At 35.1% G+C, this 21,421-nt stretch overlaps 1 long non-coding RNA gene and 1 pseudogene across 1 annotated transcript; one reads left to right on the top strand and one right to left on the bottom strand.

Moving 5' to 3' along the window:
* The first annotated feature begins 933 nt into the window (after positions 1-933).
* Positions 934-7,362, top strand: LOC136067066 (uncharacterized). The gene is made up of 2 exons (XR_010628571.1): positions 934-1,384; positions 7,019-7,362. It is a non-coding gene; the product is annotated as an uncharacterized LOC136067066 (long non-coding RNA).
* A 10,411-nt stretch (positions 7,363-17,773) lies between these two features.
* On the bottom strand, positions 17,774-20,956 carry LOC112023979 (WD-40 repeat-containing protein MSI2-like; annotated as a pseudogene).
* Positions 20,957-21,421: the final 465 nt, after the last annotated feature.

The raw sequence follows: 21,421 nt of genomic DNA, 5'->3' as shown, positions 1-21,421 counted from the left end.
GGTGGTTTAGAGAGAATGGAGCTCGATCTCGGCCTCTATCTCGGCCAAAATGGAGCTCGATCTCGGCCTTTGTCTCGGCCGGTGGTGGTTTTCTTTTTTTCATTTCTTTTTTTGCTTTTGGGTTGTGGGTTTGATAATGATTTGATTATGGTGGGGTTATGGGTTGTGGCTTGTGGTGTTTGTGGATTGTGGATTGTGGGCGTCATGGTGGTGCTAAGTTATGGGTTCTAATAATGGTGGTGGTGGAGTGTGTGGCAACGCTTTGTGGGTTTCAAATTTTTTTTTTTTTTTTTTGGTTGTGGGTTTTATTTGATTTTAGCTTGCTAATGGTGGTTGACCTCCATGGCCGCCGTTAGCACCACTATGAGCCACCGCCACGACAGCCAAGCCGCCGTACAAGTCACCATCAAACTTTAGGTCGAAGAACTCGACCACCACCATCGGTAGGATGAACAATGGTGCTGTTTTTCTCTCTTTGGTTTGTTTCTATTTCCTGTTTAATCTATGATTGGGTTCTAAAACTTTTTTTTATTACAGTTTGGGTTTGAAAAATGAGAGGGATTTTGGTATGCATTCAAAGGATTTAATTGGTTTTGGATGTGTGTAACTGAAAATTTTGAACTATATTTATAAATGTTGTGTTCTTGTGTTCTTGAGGAAAAGATGTAATGGTTCGTATTTGATCCGTGTTATGTTCTATTTTTAATAAAATGGTGTTTTTCTAACGTCTGAGGGTGAGGTGAGTAACGGATGGGTAACAGATTGAAGTACAGGTGGGCAAAGTGATAAGTTTTGAACCACGGGTAGGCAAAGTGCAAACGAGCCAAACCTCAGGTGGGTTTGCTGTAATTATCCCTTTATTCTTCCTATATTTATTCCCAACAATTATATTTTTTAATGAAAAGTGTTATATTTACAACATTTTTCGCAGTACTTTCACAACAAAATTTATGTGGAAAGTTGTTACTAATTCTAATTTGAACTCACCACTGAATTATTTTTTTTTCTCGCCAATATTAACTAATAACAATTTGTTACTTAAAATTTATTATGAAAATATTGTGGTAGAATTTCTCAATTAAGATTTTTTATTTTTTATATTATTTTTTATTCTTTCATTTCATTCTCCTTCACACACGTGTCCTCTATCCTCCTTCTTTTATTTCTTTTTCTCCTCAAGAACCTTCCAGCAACATGATCATTTGCTATTCACATCAGAGAAAAGAGAGAGAGACAGAGAGAGAGAGGAGAAAGACTGGGAGATCGACGTTCACCATGCCTTCAGAGATCGAGGATCACCATGCCGTCGAAGATCAGCGTTCACCATGCACTACCACGTCCGCCGTCCCACCGCCGCTCGTCCTCCTCCCCACCACCAGGCTAGGTCAGATAGGCTTGTTCTTTTTCTTTTTTCTTTTTTTCTTTTTTTTTCATATTTGCTTTTTCTTATTCAACTTTATTTTATAAGAATTGGAATTTGTTTTGTGTTCTATGTTTGGATTATGTGAGAAACGGGGTCAAATTGGCTTGTTCTTTTTTTTTTTTTTTTTCTTTTTTCATATTTGCTTGTTTTGATTCAACTTTATTTTTTCAGATATGTTTGTGATTATGTGAGAAACGGGGTCAAATTGGCTTGTTCTTTTTTTTTTTTTTTTCTTTTTTCATATTTGCTTGTTTTGATTCAACTTATTTTAAGAATTGGATTTTGTTTTGTGTTTTGTGTTTTGTGTTTGGATTATGTGAGAAACGGAGAGAATGAGAGAAAAAAAGAAATCCGGAGGAGAGAGAAAGAATTGATATAATAAATAGCTAGTATAATTTTTTAATCCAATAAATTCAATTGCTAATGTACAGTAGCCCATCAGACCTGATGGGCTATTGTTCATTAGCAAAAAAAAAAAATCCAGGTTTACCGAGCCTGTTGGAGCATGAACAGTGCACAGATTCTCCAAATTTTAGCAAACAAACCCGGATACATACACTACTAAAGATGCTCTTAGAGCATTAGCATTGAGGAATACAAATGCCAAATGTAAGGAAATTTGGCATTTGTAACCCCGAAGTGCTCTGCATCAGAGAATTGTAAACGCAAGTATTGCAAATTTTTTGCAATACTGCTACAGTGCAATTCTATAGGTAGAATTGCACTGTAGCTGTATTGTAAAAAAATATATATATTTATGATGCCTTTTTCCCCCGAACTTTCTCTCTCATCTCTCTCATTATTTCTGTTCTCTTCTCTCTCTTCCTTCTCTGTTTCTCCACCTGCTCTCTCATCTCTGAAGCTCCATCTCCGAATTTCTCACCCATCTCCATTGCTGAAGCTTCACACGGCCTCTCTCTTATCTCTCACTGTAGCTCAACCGATTCACCCTCACCCATCTCCAAATCCCTTTGCCGATTTACTCATCTTATAAACCCAACAGTCTAGATAGATCTACCCATTTAACTCTTCACTCTATCACTCTCTCTTCAAACGGAGATTCTCAAGGGTTTTTGGTTTAGGTTAAGATTTTACAAAAACGAAGTTCCGTCGGTGTTGGTGTTGACTGTAAGGTGGGTTTTGATCAATGTACTAGAGTTTTTGTGTTTGTGTTTCTTTTATCTCTCTGCAAGAAAAATAGGGATTTAGCTTGTGTTTGTGTGCGGTTTTGTACAGAGACAGAAAGAGGGAGACTGTGTGTGTGTGTGTGTGAATCTCAAAGAGGGTGTGGGTTTTAAATGGCGTGGAGAGAGAGACAGATACAAGAGAAAGATGGGTTCTAGAGAGTTCAGAGAAAAGGGTTTAAAGAGAGTAGAAACTAATCAAGGGTCCGGATGGTTCTAGAGACTACAATGAACAGTCTAAATGTTCTGTTTTGGTCTTCAAAATATAATATTATTCATTACTATTATTTTAAATTTTTCTTTAAATACATTCTCAAATTCTCAAAAATGACTATTGGAAAGCCCAGGAAAATGTGACTGTAGAATCATGCCAAGTCTGAAAAAAAGTGACGGTTGGAAAAAAATAATAAAGAAAAGATTAAAAAATAATATTTTAATAAAAATAGAGTTTTGGGATGCTGAAGGTATTGTAAAATGGTACGATATAATGATAAAGTGACTTTTTAAAATGATAAAATAGAGTAGAATTGGAATTTTCAATGCTAATAATGCTTACAGCAACTCACTCATCAAGCGCCATCACTACAGTAACTTATTTTTGTGGTTTCCAGCTCAGTATTATTTGAGTCAAGAGACAAACCCAAGAAAAAAAAAACTAAAGTAACTAAAGCACTTCAATTAAATTTAATATAATTTGATAGTAGTAATTTGCTTTTTTTTTCTTTTTCTTTTTTTTTCTTTTTTGAGAAGCGATAGGGATAGTAGTAATTTGTTAATTGTTTGTTTAATTGATATTACTCTAGTTTTTTTTTTTTTTTTTTTTTTTTGAGAAAGGATATTACTCTAGTTGGTAATTACGCGTATGTCACGCATAAAGTACACGTGCTTGGAGCATCTCCAATAGATGCTCTCTCTCTACTTTTTGGAGAAAAAAGCACATTGTTCACACTCCAACAGTATCTCTAAACACAAAACTTTGCTAAATTTTTTTTGAAGTTGCTACAGTAGTTCTCTTAATCTAGAGAACACTGTAGCAACTCCAAATCAATTTTTCTACTTAAAAAATTCATACATATCAATAAAAAAAAACAATTCTTTCTCTCTCCTCTCACAGCTATAAACACAACGGCTACAAACACAACAATCTTTCTCTCAAACATCTCTAAACTTAAGCATAATCAGATTATCAGAATATAAACTCACAAACACAATTTAAAATTAATCAAATCATAACCAAAAAAAAAAGACAAAAGCAAAAGCCATCTGACCCATCTAGACTGCGTTGGGGCAAAGACGACCAATGACAGTGACCCATCTCTCTTGTTCTTTCTCTATAGGACTTTTCTTTCTTTTCTTATTGCAGAGAGCTGATAATGTTCTGGAATCAAGTAAAAGAGAGAGAGAGAGAGAGAGAGAGAGTTGGAGAAAAAAAAAAAAAAAAAGAGCTCGTTGGAATGTTCTTGAATGTGAGGGAGAAAAAACAAAAAAAAAAAAAAAAAAGAAGGGGGGGGGGTAGAGATAGGCTGGACATGTGTGTGGGGAGAAAAACAAGAAAAAAGAAAAAAAATGAAAACGTATGGATGAGAATGAATTGAAAGAAATGAAAATAATATAAAAAAATAAAAAATCTTAATTGAGAAATGCTACCACAATATTTTCACATAAATTTTAAGTAATAGATTGTTATTAGTTAATAATGGTGAGTAAAAAAATAATTTTAGCGGTGGGTTCAAATTAGAACAAGTAACAACTTTTCACATAAGATTTTGATGTAATTCTTGTGAAAGTATTGCCAAAAATGTTGTGAATATAACACTTTTCATTGAAAAAAATAATTGTTGGAAATGAATATAGGAAGAATACAGATGATAAAAAAAGAATAAAAAATGAATGAAGAAATAATATTTAAATAAGATAGAAAATTTAATAAAGAATTTGATGGAAAGTGTATTTGAAAAAGTGGGTAGCTAAAAGGTAAAAGTCACTTTTCATTCTCCAAACGATACAAAAATTTGGAGAATCTGCTGGAAATGCTCTTACACGTTATTTTGGAATGAAGCTTTCATTCTTGTTTGTAACGCATACAAGTTACTAGCCTCATCACATGCACTCCGCACGTCTGATAAGACTCTTCTTTTATTTTGAGTTTAATATAAGTTTTCAAGATAATACAAGAAATGATTTTTATAAAACTAAAATTTAGAATTTGAAATGGAGTAAACTGATGGGATTAGTGTGTGCTAATTTTTAGGAAAAAAAAATTGTATAAAACCTGTGTGACATATGTTTAGATAGAAAGTGTGTTAATTTTTAGGAAAAACATTTCTCACGTAGTTTTTTTTTTTTTTTTGGTTGAATTACAATTTTAACCATATTTTTTATTTTTTAAGAATAAGGATTATCTACTTAGATTATGAGTATTTTTGAAATTTTTTAAAGCCATAATTAATTTTCTGAATTTTCTTAATATATAAGGATAAACTGCATAAACATATGGGCTATAAAATGCTTAAACAACTCCTAAGAAATAGCCTTAAAACAGTGAAACACGTATCCTTTGTTACAAATCCTAAAAAATAGCAAAAAGCAATTAAACAATTCCTAAAAAATAGCAATCAATGATAGCTAATAATAATTCAATTATTAGCTTTTGGATGAATATTAATTACTTAATAATGTTACTATTAACGTCTATTAAAATAATTTTTTATTAAATAGATTATTCAAAATTAAATTGGTGAGAATCTTATGCAATACAAAGATTATAGTATTTATTTAAAAAAATATATATGACAGAGTAATGCTATATATTCACAGTAATTTCATAACAAATCCTAGATGAGAAGCAATTAATGGTTTTAATTAATTTGAGCCACCATTAACATCACTAACAACTTGCCATCTAGAATTTGTTGTAAAATTATTGTTAAAATATTGTGGATGTAGTATTGCCCTATGACAAATGTTTCCAAATTTTAAATGGCAATTTTTTTAATGATAAACGTATTATACACATACAATACACATACCATTATTTCTCCATTTCTGTATTTTTCTGCCAAATTTTTGAAACGTATTTTTCTTTAAAATGTTGAATTATATTCGTCCGTATACTTACCGTAATGTACACACACCGTATTTAAACTAACTATGGATATTAGTGGCTTGGATAATTAAATTAAATTATCATTATAAACTTGTTTATTCTATCAATTGGAAATACTGAGATTATAAAATTTAATATTCAGGTTTTTATATTCTGTAATAATTTATGGGGGAAAGATTTACAATTGATGCAAAAATGAGCTCTCATGTTGTTTGCACCATTTTAGTTCAGAATCAATTATAAGTTATTTTAGTGCCATGAAAGAATTTTTAAGTTAAAGTTAATTTGTGAAATTAAGATTTTTTTTATACATAAAAACTTTATTATGCTTATCTTGAACCTCCCTGGAAAAATTTCCTGTCTCCGCCACTGGTGGGGGGTTGTATTGCGAGATAGTCAAGGATAGTTAATACATATAGGTACTTCTACTAATCACTTGGCAGAAATACGGGCAGTAAGATATTGAAATATGGCTTGGTAATTTGGCTTTAAATATATATAAATCTAGATATTTGTGGGGACCCGAGGACCGAGGAAGAATAAAACTGTTGTGAGTATCATTGTAAAAGCATTTTAAGCCTGAGGAGTGGGTTGGCCCAAGGATAGGAGGGGAAGAGACAAAACACTTCTTGGAAGTCCGAATGGAGAGAATGGCATTTAGAGAGAAAGTCAAGGTAGTTGAAAGAAGTTTCTTGTGAAAGCTCACCTACTGCCTCCGCATTAAATGACTAGCAACAGCTTTATCAGCTGCATTGATGAGGAAATGACCCGAACAATGATTCACAGCTAAGCAGCTCCTTCTACCACCTTCAACAGAAGTCTAATGGGACAAGTGTCCTAAAGAGAATCTAGAGGATCGCAGATGGGGGGCTAGGATGCAAGAAGCTTAAAAGCATATAAAGGAAGAGAACTTCCAGGTGAAGGGATTCGGGAAAAAAAAATTACGGAAAGGAGACTAGAACAAGAACAGTGAGAAGAAAGAAAGAGAGAGAACAGTGTGTACTCTTGCATAAGAACATCGTCCTCGGGCGAGCTTGTAAAGAACCACCAATTTACTTAATTTCAACTTCGGTTCATTCCCTTCGTGTTTGAATCTTAGGACTTAGCTCAATTTGTTTTACCCAATCTCTTAACAAATATCTATTAGTTTGGGCCTAGTTTGGTGGTACAAACTGCACTATTCTAATTGGGTTTGGGCCTCTAAATTTCTTGTCCTTACAATATTGATTTTGTGCTTGTTATGAATCGACTATCAACATGTGGTGTAATGGCACCAAAAATTGCTATTTTGATATGTGATTGCAGGACCCTACTCACTCAAGAATGAACCGTCCTTCCTCATCACCTATGGTATACCATGAAGAGAATGGAGTGGCAGATGGACTAACAACAAGGGAAAGGGAGTGACAGTGCACCATAAAAGAATATTTCCAATGAAAGAACTCCACAGAAGTGTCCTATGGACTAAAGTTGATGTAATAGTACTCTCTATTATTAATAAATAAATCCCCTCTTTCTACCGCGAGAGAGAGAGAGAGAGAGAGAGAGCGAGCTCTTTCATTTGTGTGCTGCTGTAATGATATTACGGCCATGCAACCTGCAGCTAAGCAAAAGTAATTGACAGCTTGAAAATAAATATGTTTAAAGCATCTTGGTATTCTACAACATTCTTCATCTACTGGTTTTGGATTAGACATGAAGAAATATGGATCCCAGAATGTGCACTCAGGACTCCATAGAGCATAGAAAAGGAGTCATCTAAAACATATTTAAAGGGATTCTGATGTGAAGCTTGAACTAAAATAACCTAAGCAGTCTATCATAATAAAAATAAACATGCAAAAGAGATTCCATATTAAGAGTTTAATCAAACCTCAATGATTTTTAATTTTTGTTGTTTGGTACAGTGGAAATCAATGATTTCAATGAATTGGGTCTTGAAAGAGTTATTAGAAGAAACTTCCAATGAAAAGAATTGGCTTCCAAAATGGCACAAGATTTTCTTGCTTCAAGAGTTCTCCAAAGACTCTCAGCATGAAGTCATGAACAACCAAATTGTCTTAGTCACAAGAAAAATCAAGAAAAAATAAAATAAAATAATTGAGGTTGATGGTTTAATTTAAAAGTTTATGCACATAATTAAAACTTGCCTTTTGGGTTTTGTTTTCATTATATTTTCAACCCCATAAATTATGGCATATTGTCAAAAAATAATGTTAGAGATACAAATTATTTTACAAAAAATTTTACAAACTGCTGATGTGGTGAGTGATTATTGATAAATGAAAAAGTGATATTAATTGTGAGCCTAGATGAAAACCAATAAAAGGTTGGTCACATCAACAGTTTGTAAAATTTTTTGTAAAATAGTTCATGACTATAGCATTACTCATTGTCAAAATTTTTAAGACGGCATAGATGGGAATAGTATCATCACTGTTTCTTCTGTCAAATTAGTCCATAACCCCAATATTTAAGCAATCATTATGTTTTCTACACCTATAAAAGCAAAATCTTTATACATCCTTGAACAGCATGCTAGAAATTTATGATCTTTCCCTTCAAACGCACAGCGTATGCAAAACGACTTACACAAAATATTCCAAAATGTTTTTTAAAGAAATTATTATTATTATTATTATCAATTTTACAATAAAAAAAATATATAAATTGATGTAACACAACAAATAAATATTTGAACATTTTATTTTTTTTGTGACACATGAGTTTATTAGGTGTATATATATATATATATAAAATAAATTTTATAGTATATTAAAATCAATCTTTTACTATATAAAACTTATGTTAACATGCCAAAAACTCAACTAATTAGCATCGATCTCCTAATATTTCTTCTTAAGACATTCAGAATTCGAATCTTCACCATCTTGTTGTAACTATAGAATTATCACCAAAGAAAAGTTTATTATATATATGGTAAATTTGTCATTATTTTTATAATTCGATAGTTACAACAATAAAAAATAGATTTTGATCTTAATTCTCTAAGAAAATATTATATCACAGAATTACAAAGTTTTGAGCCAATAATATTTAATTATTTATTATAAAGCTGATTACTTTATAAGCATTTAGTAAAAATAGAATTTGTTGTAATTTTTTTGGGTAAAAAAAAATTAACAGTTTTAGCAATCTTATGCAAATCATATAGGTTTCCACAGTGTGGTTCGTCGATGATGGGAAGAGAGACTCACAACCACCACCAACAACAACAGTACGACCATATCACTTTGCCAAAAACTAGAAAACAATCCCTAGTGGTTGGGTAGTAGCAGAGAAAGACTCTTTTACAAAATTCGAGAAATGGGGTTTTGGATTTTTGTACCTCTCTCATAAGAGCACTCACAGTAGTGGTGCTAAATAGCTATATTGCTATTTTTTAGCACCACTTATCACAAAAGAAGAGTACAGCAGTGGAGCTATAAGCAAAATTTTTTGCTTTTCAGCTACAATGTACATCTATCTATAGATGTGCACTGTTCATGAGAGCTAAAATATATATATATATATTATTTTATTTGGCCAGTGATTAAAATAAGAAAAATTCCTCTCTCTCTCTCTCTCTCCGTGCTCTTCGACCCACGCCTCCGTCGGCGTCAACATCACTGGCCCAAGCCAACCCAAGCCCCAAGCCTCCGACACACGCCTCCGCCAGCCTCAACATCATCGGCCCAAGCCCCAAGCCGCTGATCCATGTCTCCAACCCACGCCTCCGCCCACTTCTCTTTCGCCGATCAAACCCACGCCGACACTGTCCTCCCCAAGCCATAAGCCATCGCTGCCGCCCATCTCTCTATTCTATTTGCTATGATTGAGTTTTTTTTTTTAAATGTATTTTCATATGGGTTTGGTGGTTGATTTTGGCTATGGTAGTGGTGGTGGATGATTTTGATAGTGGGTTTGTGAATTTTGGTTGTGGTGGTGGTGGATGATTTTGGCTTTGGGTTTGTGGATTTTGGTTGTGGTGTTGTTGTTGGGTTTGTGTTATTTTGAGGTTTGGTATAGTTTTTCTTTGTTGATTATGATCTGGGTATTAATTTTTGTTATTGGGTCTGTGTTATTATTGCTTTGGTTTGTTTTGATTTGGATTTTCAATTATAGTTGCTGAGTTTGAGTTATTTTGAGGTTTGGAATAGTTTTCCTTTGGCTATTTCTGATGAAGGTTTCAATTTTGGTTAATGGGTTTGTCTTACTTTTGACTTTGGTACAGACGCAAAATTCAGCTTAAGAGAGTAATTATCTAGCAAAACATGTTCCTCTATTCTTTAGATTTCAGGCCTTTAGAGTGCACCTTATCCTCCTTGTAATTATTTTGAGGTAGGCCTGTGGGCCTGTGTCTAGTTGTGCATTGTGCTTTTGTTTTGTGTATTGCCGATAGTTTACAGACTCCTTGTAGTTCACTTTTTTTAAAAGTAATCTGCCTGAGATAGAGATAGACAAACAAAAGAATGCAAATATACAAAGAAAACAATCTACATTAGGGCTGTCCACGGTCGGGTCGGATCGGGTTTTGGCTTGACCCGCACCTGACCCGATCGGATCGGGTAAACAAAAAATAGACCCGCAACCGCCCAAACGTTTGGTCAGACCTGGTGGCTCGGGTCGTCGGATGAGCGGGTCGGAGCCGTCGGGTGATTCGGGTCTGAAGCACAGAGAGAACAAGAACACAAAAAATATGAAGAATAGTTACACAGAACTCAATACCCAGACCCAACAAAAATCAAAACCCAAACCCAACAGAAATCAACCCAAAGAACATAGAGATTTTTCCAAAAAAAAAAAACCCGAAGAACATAGAGAGAAATCAAAAACCCAAAGGACAAAAATCACAATCCAAACCTAAAGAAATCAAATAACACACCATAATACCCAAATCTATGAAACTGAAACAAAGAGAAAGAAAACACCAAACCGGTACCACCACCACTCCATCGCCCACCATCGCCACATCCATCACAAGATTAGTACAAAATTTTTTTATAAAAAAAATATATGTATATATATATATATATATTTTTTGACCCACCATCAGATGAACAAGATCAGAACCTCAAATTGTAGATCAGAGGAGGCTTCAAGAGAGAGGGGTTTGAGCGAGAACAAACCTAGGAGAGCGGTGAGTCAACAACAGTAGCAGAACGATCAACTTGATAATGGCGACGAAAATAAGGGGGCTACGGTTAGGGATTTGAGAGAGAAAGGGAGAGAGGCAGAACGTGAGGTGAGTGAGAGAGACTGAAATGTATTCGTGAAAACCCTTTCTGTTTCTTTTTAAGTTTCTAACGAGTTGGGTCGGTTTCTACAGGTTAGTGAATGTGAAATCCGAACCTGAACCGAAAAACCGAATTTGACACACTGATAAACCCACACCCGACCCATCTAGGTATTCAGATCCGCCCGTGGGCCTTCGGGTCGGATCGAGTCGAATAGGTGGGTCAGGCTGACAAGTCTACACACAAGGAAAAGAATGGTGAGTAATCATGGAGATATGATCATCAATATTCTATTTTTCTCATCCTATAGGCTGTTCTTGGTCTCTCAAGTGGAGCAGGTGACACTTTTAGTTCTATTCTATCAATTTCATTGTTAGTGAAAAGCCTTAGTGTTTGTAATTGTCCTTTCGTCCCCAACTCCAGAAGAATTTATGGAAAGTGACCATCCAATTTCTAAGCATTATGAGCTTTATAATTGAGGAATAAAAGATGTATTCAGAGTTTGGACCATATAATAAATGATGTGTCTTTAGCCACCCAACAAGGAAAAAAAGGGTGAAAATTGAAAACATAGTCTGTTGTGCATGCATGCACACGTGTATTCTTTTTCTTTTTTACTTTGTGGCTGCAAAAACATTAGTAAAAAAAATGTGGATTGTGTCTATGTTGGTTGTCATGTTAACAACTTTTTGCCCCAGAAAAGGTTATTGGGTTGTAGCTGGGAAAAAGATTTTCATACCACAAGTTGCTGTAAGAAAGTGAAGTTCTGGTAATGCCAAGGATTATTTATTGAAGTTCTTACGTTGCGGCCACAGCCGACTCTAGCATATAAGTAAGAGAGGCAGTCGCCTAAGGCCCCGTGTAAAAGAAAGGCCCCCTAATGTTAACCAATAGAGTTATTTTTTTCATTTTAATATTATTAATTAAGCTCAAATATTAGCCAATAAATAAAATAATACTTTTTTACGAAAAAGAAATTCTACATTCACAATATTTTTCATAATACTTTCACAATAAATTCTAAGTAGCAGGATGTTACTGGCTGTTATTGGTGGTTAAAAAAATAATTTCAATGGTAGGTTCAAATTAGAACTAATAATAACTTAACACCTAGAATTTGTTGTAAAAATGTTATGAATTCAACACTTTAATAAATNGTGTGGGAGGATGATTTTGGCTTTGGCAGTGGATTTTGTAGATTTTGGCTATGAGTTTTGTGGTTTATGGTTGTGGCAGTGGCAGTGGGTTATGGTTGTGGTTGTGGTTGTCATGGCTGGTGGTTTGTGGTGACTAGTGGTGACGGGTTGTGATTGTGGTTGTGGTTTTGTTTTTGTTTTTGTTTTTTCTATGTTGTATTGTGGTTGCAAAGTAGAGTGGTGGTTGTGGCCGGTGATGGTGGTTGTGGGTGTGGCTAATGGTAGAGGTAATTGTGGTTGGTGCTGTGGATGTTTTTGGGTAGTGAGATATATTATTTTATTGTAGATGATATATTATTTTATTGTGATGTTTATATTATTTTATTGTGTTGAAAGCTAAAATAGATCAACTGCTGTAGCATGTGTACAGGTAAAATAGATAAAATAAGCTAAAAAACTAAATTTTTAGCTCCACTGCTGTGGATGCTCTAAGAATAGTAATAAACCTAGTCAATGAAGAGAGAGAGACTGAGAGATTCGTGGTTCACATGGATTGCACAAATGGTTGCAGAAGCAGTGAAGAGCTTTTTCATTTGGTCATGTTTGGTGGGCATCATATGGGTCCACCATCACCATCATATGTTAGCTGAAGTTCTCTCTCTCTCTCTCTCTCTCTCTCTCTCTCTCTCTCTCTCTCTCTCCCCCCCCCCCCCCCTCCCTTTCCTTTCCTTTCCTTTCATTTCTCTCTTTTTCCAATTTTTTTTTTTTTGTTGAATAAATACTTTATTGATACAAAGAAACAAAAGATATACAATCCATAGAGGGCCTGTAACCATCTCTATCTAAAACCTTAGCTAATATCGGCGACAAGTAGAGATGAGAACTGGCCCACTCCAATTCAAAAGAGCAGACCATTGGGATACCCAGATATTCTCTTTCCTATTTGAGGATTTTATTCCCATTGAGTTTGCCAGGCGAGTTCTTTCACTTTGTTGCACATTCTTGCTAAAAATGATCACTGACTTTAATAGGTTAACTTCTTGCCCTGACATCTAGCAAAGTTTCAAGACAAGCTTTAATGCTCTCTATATTTTCCTCATTAGCTTGAGCAAATAGGAACAAGTCATCTGCAAATTGAAGGTGGGTGATAGGCATCAGGTCTGGCAAGACTTTTGTTGCTAGGACAAACAGGAAGGGAGATAAGGGATCTCCTTGCCTTACTCCTCTGTTAGGTTTGAAAAAGCTAAATGGTCTGCCATTGATTAAAATTGAGAAAGAAGTTGTAGTTACACATTGCATAACCCACTGTATCTAGATGCTTGGAAAACCAAAGGCCTGAAGAACTTTCTCTAAAAAGCACCATTCCAACCTATCATAGGCCTTTTCCATGTCTATCTTCAACCCATCCAACCTTTCTTACCTCTTTTCTTTCTCTTGTCATTAGGATTTCTTGTGCCAAAAACGTGTTCTCTTGAATTTTTCAGCCTAGAACAAACGTTGTTTGCCAAGTGAAATCAATTTGGGAAGAATCTACTTTAACTTATTAGCCAGCAATTTAGAGATGATCTTGTATAAGACATTGCACAATTTATGGGCCTATATTGAGAGACAGTTGTAGCATTACTCCCTTTAGGTATGAGAAATATAAAGGAGTGGTTTATTCCTTCAACATGTACTCCCTTTGGAAGAAGGTAGTGATGGCTTCAATAACTTCACCCCCAATTATATTCCAATAACACTTAAAGAAATGTGCTGACATCCCATCAGGCCCTGGACCTTTATTTGACCCAATACTGAAGACAACTTCCTTAATCTCCCCTGGCAAAAGAATTTTAGATAGCATTTCTATATCCTCATCAGAAATGCTAGGAGTTATAAGATTCTCAAGGTTACTGGGAATTGAGGGGTTAGAAGATGTAAAAAGGTTTGTAAAGAAATCTTCAAAGCATTTTCCAATTTCTTCTCTTCCCGAACCCAAATACCTAGCTGGTTTTTTAGAAAATATATCGCATTTCTTCTTCTTCTAATAATAGTTGTGAGATGAAAGAATTTGGTATTCAAATCAGCTGCAGCAAGAAACTTGGTTCTAGACTTTTGTCTCCATAACATTTCTCTTCCTTGGAGCCATTCTTGGAGTTCCAAGTTAATATTAGCTTCTATGTTCAGATTTTCCTGAGTTGAATCTTCATTATGAATCTTTTCCAATTGATCCAGCAATCCTTGATTCTCTTCTAGATATTTCCAAACCATTCTTTGTTCCACCTTCTGAATTCCCTCTTGGTTTCTTTAATCTTCCTACATACTTTATACAGAGAGGTACCATATACATCAGACCTCCAAGCTTTTTCCACCACAAAGAAGCTTGTCTCATTCTTGTCCAGGCCTCTTCAAACTTAAATGGCTTTTTGACATCTCTTTGTTCACCCTCAGTGAATAAGACAATGGGAGAGTGATCTGAAGATGAGGCAGGTAAATTATGAATTGTAGCTCTTGGAAAAATTAGCCTCCATCTTTCATTTGCAAAAGCTCTATCCAATCTTTCTTTAATATTTGCAAAACCTTCCCTTTTATTAGACCATGTATAAGGGTTACCGGAAAATTGGAGATCAATGAGCCCTTTCTTGTCTATCACCTCATTCGGGCCACCTCTAGAAGAATTTGACACTGGTTTACCACCTTTTTTGTCAGCCTGGGAAAATACATGGTTGAAATCACCAATACACATCCAACCCCATAAAAGCATCTCCCACCTTTTCAATAGCTTCCTAAAATAAACCTCTGTTATTGTAATTTGGAGGACCATACACAAAAGAAATCAGCCAAGGCTCATTGATGGATCAGAAAAAATTAATCCATTAACTATATTACTAGATTTGAAAGTAATTTCCATTTCTACTCCAATCTTCCATCCAACCACTAGCCTCCTTTTTCCCTCTCGGATCAACACATTCTATATTATAGAAACCCAATAACTTCAAAAATTCACTAATTTTATTGCTGGGAATTTTGTTTCTGATAAGAAAATAATATCTGGGCCAATCATCACAAGATTAGTACAAAATTTTTTTATAAAAAAAATATATGTATATATATATATATATATTTTTTGACCCACCATCAGATGAACAAGATCAGAACCTCAAATTGTAGATCAGAGGAGGCTTCAAGAGAGAGGGGTTTGAGCGAGAACAAACCTAGGAGAGCGGTGAGTCAACAACAGTAGCAGAACGATCAACTTGATAATGGCGACGAAAATAAGGGGGCTACGGTTAGGGATTTGAGAGAGAAAGGGAGAGAGGCAGAACGTGAGGTGAGTGAGAGAGACTGAAATGTATTCGTGAAAACCCTTTCTGTTTCTTTTTAAGTTTCTAACGAGTTGGGTCGGTTTCTACAGGTTAGTGAATGTGAAATCCGAACCTGAACCGAAAAACCGAATTTGACACACTGATAAACCCACACCCGACCCATCTAGGTATTCAGATCCGCCCGTGGGCCTTCGGGTCGGATCGAGTCGAATAGGTGGGTCAGGCTGACAAGTCTACACACAAGGAAAAGAATGGTGAGTAATCATGGAGATATGATCATCAATATTCTATTTTTCTCATCCTATAGGCTGTTCTTGGTCTCTCAAGTGGAGCAGGTGACACTTTTAGTTCTATTCTATCAATTTCATTGTTAGTGAAAAGCCTTAGTGTTTGTAATTGTCCTTTCGTCCCCAACTCCAGAAGAATTTATGGAAAGTGACCATCCAATTTCTAAGCATTATGAGCTTTATAATTGAGGAATAAAAGATGTATTCAGAGTTTGGACCATATAATAAATGATGTGTCTTTAGCCACCCAACAAGGAAAAAAAGGGTGAAAATTGAAAACATAGTCTGTTGTGCATGCATGCACACGTGTATTCTTTTTCTTTTTTACTTTGTGGCTGCAAAAACATTAGTAAAAAAAATGTGGATTGTGTCTATGTTGGTTGTCATGTTAACAACTTTTTGCCCCAGAAAAGGTTATTGGGTTGTAGCTGGGAAAAAGATTTTCATACCACAAGTTGCTGTAAGAAAGTGAAGTTCTGGTAATGCCAAGGATTATTTATTGAAGTTCTTACGTTGCGGCCACAGCCGACTCTAGCATATAAGTAAGAGAGGCAGTCGCCTAAGGCCCCGTGTAAAAGAAAGGCCCCCTAATGTTAACCAATAGAGTTATTTTTTTCATTTTAATATTATTAATTAAGCTCAAATATTAGCCAATAAATAAAATAATACTTTTTTACGAAAAAGAAATTCTACATTCACAATATTTTTCATAATACTTTCACAATAAATTCTAAGTAGCAGGATGTTACTGGCTGTTATTGGTGGTTAAAAAAATAATTTCAATGGTAGGTTCAAATTAGAACTAATAATAACTTAACACCTAGAATTTGTTGTAAAAATGTTATGAATTCAACACTTTAATAAATAAAAAAAGAGCAATACACAAAAATATTTCACAAGATTTTTCACAAGTTGGCAAATTTTTATTAGTTCTCATCTAAGTCCACCACTAACGTCACTTTCTTACTTACCATTATTAATCTACTACATCAACAGATGTGAAATATTTTGTCAAATTTTTTGCGTCTATAGACATTCTCAAAAAAAAATATTCTAGGTGGTTCATATTAATTAGTAATTTTGCATCTAACAAGAGAACAGATTGGCAAAGTTTGCCACTTCAAGATTTATGGGGGATGCATCTCAAGGATTGACCATTCATTCCTAGTCTATTAAAGTCTGCCCAAAAAATCTATTCTCATTCACCAAAATGAGTTGATCGAGTTCATTAATCAGACTGATCCTGTTGTATCTCCTCACTGATTGGAAAGAATATCTTAGTATCAAGATGAATCAGTGTTAAGCTCAGTAGGAGAACTGAAAGAAAAATTTATAATATCCAAAAATATATGCATTGTTTGGACGAAAGATTTATACAACATGAAGACATAAAGTGATTTGTAGCTCAACCATTTCAAGCGTCTTGAGACATAAAGTGATTTGTAGCTCAATCATTTCAAACGGCAGAAAGACGTGTTAGATTGAATAGACAGTAGGGCTAAAGATGTTGAATACATTCAAATTATTTTGTACAATTGCAAGTTATTTAAAAATTGCACAATAAGCATTGTATTTAATTAGTGAATTTTGTTTTTACTTTAGTGTACTCTCTTTTGCAATATGCCATGTGATATTTGTAATGTGAGTTCACAGTAATAAAACACTGTTTACTTCATTTTATTATCAAAACTAAGTTTTTTTTGAGTTATAAGTGGGGCATTTAAGCCATTTCATTTGAATTTATTGTGAGTTTTGGCTCTATGTTCACCACAGGTTGCCTCATCAAAAAAGTCCACCAGACTTCATTTGCCTGCACTTAAAGAAAATAGTGGGAACTAAGAGCTATGTGTATAGATGTGTTGTACATTTGTGTGGAAGTGCATATTTGTGTATATGAAAATAATTTTCGGTGATGTGAAATGATATTGTTAGTTTAGTATTGGCTGGACATGTTGTTAAGCTGAGAAATATATCGGTGCAAATTTTACTTGATGAATGAAAAAAATCAATGTTTTCTTTCAAGTTTCTGACATCCAAAATACCAAAGTAGGTACTATTTTTCCAAGCAGGTCTTGCATGAAGTGGAGATATGATCTTGAAAGCAAAACATATAACTAGTAAAGCAATTGGCTACATTCATCTATGATCCAATAAGTACAGCCCTCATCCAAAACCAAGAAGACCCTAAGATTTTCAAGTACACTAATTAAATAATCCACACAAAAAAATTGTACACGTACAACAATTGGCAATATTCAGCTCAAAAGAAATGAATGATGCAATCTGTAATATTATGCACACATGTATTTATTACCACTTTCACCATCAGATACACAAGCAAGCCTATTCAATGAGTGCAATTGATGCAATTGCATTAAGAAAACAGCAGCCCACACGCTGCAGGCAGCAGCTATACAGTGCATAAATCCAGCAGTACCCAGTGCAGAGAAACCAGTGCAGAGTACAGAAATCCAGCAGTACCTAGGGCAGAGAAACCAGTGCAGGGGGAAAAACAGCAGTACCCCAGTGGATTTCTGCACTCTAATTTATCTCAAAACGATATGACAAGACCCACAGAAATTTCTTGACATAAAAGAATACAATGTCAAACTGTAAGAACATAAAATAGAGAATCAAACAAGCACATTTGAGTATCAACCAAGAAGTCAAGCAAGTATAATTTGCTTCTCTTGTGCCATATTAGTTTGTTAAAGAGTAAATCACTCAATTGACCAAGCAGCAAAAGTATCAGTTCGCACTTAACACTCCCAAGAGACAAAGTTTGAGATAATGATAATCTTTAACCCTAATTCCATTGCTAGACAAAAATGAGTCAAAAAATGTTATAATCTAATGGCACATGGAAGTCTAGACTTAACAATATAGATCCCCAGCATTCAAGGAAATAACAAGGATATCAATATTATTAGCTGTTAAGAGAACAAGAAAATGAGGGGTTGCACCAAGAACTTATTGACTACCATGCAAAAAATGGAACCACTGCTTCAAGATTCAGTTAAAAATTAGTTGTTGGTATACATACTACACATACTTTGAACATGTAAAATAGTTTAATCTTGTCAACAGATTTGAATTCAAAGTGATATACGGACTAAAGGTGCACCAAAAGCCAAACATCACTTCATTTTCATAGCTCATTATCCATTATTCATTAAAAACTATTTACAAGAACTTTTTAGTCTGTATATTTTGGGGAGTTGACAAGAATTCTGACATGATGAAAACATTGCATCGATGATAGTTTCAACTACAATAACCATTAAGAGAAGCACACATATGAGAATAAATGTTATTAAAATTGGCAAAGGAATTGGCTTTGCATGAGAAAAAGAGGAAGGGGGGGGGAGGGGGGGGGGGGGTATTTGGGCAAACAAAGGGCAGATCATTCACAGATAATTCACTCATGATACAGAATTATAAAATCAATCAATAGGTGAAGAGCATACGTGTGACTGCTTAAAACATGCAGTGGCACGCTTAGCTTCCTTGTATCAAAGAGACCAATGGTGGTATCTGAAGATGCTGTAGCCAATATCCGTTCATTGTAAGGATTGAAAGAAAGATAGTTCACCTGGAATCACCATAAAAGAATCATCTCCATAATATTCATACTAGAACCAAGAATTGAAGAAAATTAGAGGCCAACAATGTTTGCATTTCAAAGAGATGGAGATGCAGAGAGAAACAGAGGGTAACAAAGATCTCAATTCAACATCAGTAACAAAGGTTGGTTGACACTATGGAACAGAAATTACTAGTATATATGTTATACATAAACTAACCAGCAGGCTTTCCCAAGACCTTATAATTAATTGCATCAATAAAGCACAATAAAAGAAACAATTTTTTTTTTTTGGCTTAGGACAGAACAAAATAAAATGCATCCAGCACACTTATTATTATGGAAATTCGGTAAAAAAATTCACAGAAAATTTAGAGCAAATGGTAGGTAAGACATTTATTAAACAAATTGGAGAGCCACTGTCACAGAAATTAATATGCTTTCAAGATTGTTACCTCTCTTTCGTGAGCTTTGACAGATTGTTGGGGTTGGTTTGTGCGCAAATCCCAAATCATCAAATGATAATCGTCCCCCACAGACCCAAACAAATTTTCATTCTTTGAATGCCAGGATACATCTTACACCAACATTTCATGAGCCTGTGAGATACATTCTCAAGTCCCATAAACAAAGTAACAATGCAGCATGACTAACATACCAACATCAACCACCAATACGTAAAATTTGACTCAAGAAAATTACCTTATAAACATGCAATGCATCAGGCACCTTATCTTGAGCCACAGCAGACACATCCCACATACATATCTTACAGTCGTGTGAGCCACTCAAAAGGTATCCTTCCTTACAGGGACTTCAAGACAACCCATATCCTTCCATATCATGACCCCTTAACCTCAAATCAGGCTCACAGTCACCCCCTTTTTGCTTCTCCAATTGCTTGCTACAATCAAATACATACACATCACACCCACCTGTTTTTGCACCCACAACTACCGGGTTCTGTGGCATACACCGTGCCCTATTCACTTCTCCATCAACACGTATCTTCTGCGTCACCTCCACCTACAAACATTCCAAACAAAACAATCAAACCTTGAAATCTCAACACTGAGTACCCACAAAAAAATTCTTGAAAGGAATACTCTTGAGTCATTTTTTTGCCCATGAAACCACCAAAGACTCAGTTCATATAAATACATTCAGCTAGACATTTTAACAAACACTTGGTAGCCACGAAAAAAATTCATAAAAATAACAAAATACAAAAAGACCCACAAAACAATTCACAAAAACATTAAACACCCACAAAATAACTCTCCAAAACAAGCATAAAAACCACAACAACAAAAAAACACGGACCTTAGGTGTGATGGGGTTTTCAGCATCGCCATTGATGTTGGCTTCAGAAGCTTTGCTAGGAAGGTGAGCATCGGCGACCATGAGGAAATTAGGGACGCCCGAGGAAGTGTGGGTCCCGAAGACGAGTTTTTGAACGGCGAAAGATGAATCCGAGGTGTGGGTGGGCGGTTGTGGGACCCATTGGACAGTGAGAGACGGCCATTCGATAGGGTGGGATATGATCAAATCGTAGAGGAACGGCGAGTTCTTCTTCCACACTGTGTACTCTTCCTCCAATTGACCCAGACTCGGCTCGTCTTCTCGTTGTTGTTCCGCCATTTCTTTTCTGTGAGAGTTGGATATCAGTTTCCCGCCAGGAAAAAAAAAAATGGTTATGGACCACAGCCACTCACCACCACATCGCCGATCACTTCCATGTCTCCGGCCACTTCCATTTGGTCAATCGCAGTATCCTCACCTGCTTCAGCTTCTTCTTCCTCGCCTTTTCTTCTCCGTTCTCTGTTTTTCTTCAACTTTTCTGCTTTTGGTATTTCTAGTTTTGAATGCCAATTGCTGTATATTGTTTTGTACACTAGTGTCCCACTCCCCACGTGAATACTGAAGTCATTAAATGAGTCAAAAGTTTTTCAAAAATTTCAAGTTTATCTCCAACCACCCACGACCTTAGCTTTAACTTTTGCACATTGTTTTTTATTTCTTTTGTTTTTTCACTACTGCATTTAGTAAGTACATGGACTTAGTACTATTATTAAAGTACAACTCTTTAAAAAAAAAATTTATACTACAATGCTTCTCAAAAAAAAAAATTATACTACAACCATAATTATTACTAATATT

This window comes from Quercus suber, unplaced genomic scaffold, assembly GCF_002906115.3.
Source record: "Quercus suber isolate HL8 unplaced genomic scaffold, Cork oak 2.0 scaffold_56, whole genome shotgun sequence".
In the NCBI taxonomy this organism is placed as follows: Eukaryota; Viridiplantae; Streptophyta; class Magnoliopsida; order Fagales; family Fagaceae; genus Quercus; species Quercus suber.
This window is presented reverse-complemented; position numbering and strand designations above follow the sequence as displayed.